We start from the raw sequence: 579 nt of genomic DNA on the forward strand, positions 1-579 counted from the left end.
CACCACCTCTCGCTCACCTCGCCTCTCCGCTGGCTTGCGCTGTGCGCTAAGTCGCCCGCGGAACTACCTTTTGTCCCAACATAGAGAACTATGAGTACGTCTAGGCTAGGCGAGCGTAGTAATAACGGGCCCAGACTGGTGGACCGGTAAAGTACAATCCAGCCGATAAAACTAATCGTGGTAGAATTTGGCTTGGGACCGCTGTTTCATTGTTTCAGGAAGCAACATCCCTGCACTCCGGACATGTCCATTGATGCTCCGTTGCTCTCTCCAAAATGTTGCCGAGGGTCCTTCCACTGACTGTGCCAGTGCCGGTGATGGCAGGCCAGCGCTCCTAAATAGAGCGGAAGTAGACTCTCCCCCGCAATATAATGCGAGAAAGTAAGAAAGTGGCTATTCTCACCCACCCGGAAGTTCTCGCAAGATCAACTCCTCCCCTCTTCTCTGTCTCTCTTTCTGAATACTGTCTATCGGTGTGGACGATCAATTTGACCAAAACAAAGTTAAAAAATGATGTTAAAACACAAAAGTAAATTAATTTGGTTGTCTGCAAAGATGCTACGGCCATTTAACTTTTCG

This window comes from Aplysia californica, unplaced genomic scaffold (assembly GCF_000002075.1).
Source record: "Aplysia californica isolate F4 #8 unplaced genomic scaffold, AplCal3.0 scaffold00373, whole genome shotgun sequence".
Taxonomy (NCBI): domain Eukaryota; kingdom Metazoa; phylum Mollusca; class Gastropoda; order Aplysiida; family Aplysiidae; genus Aplysia; species Aplysia californica.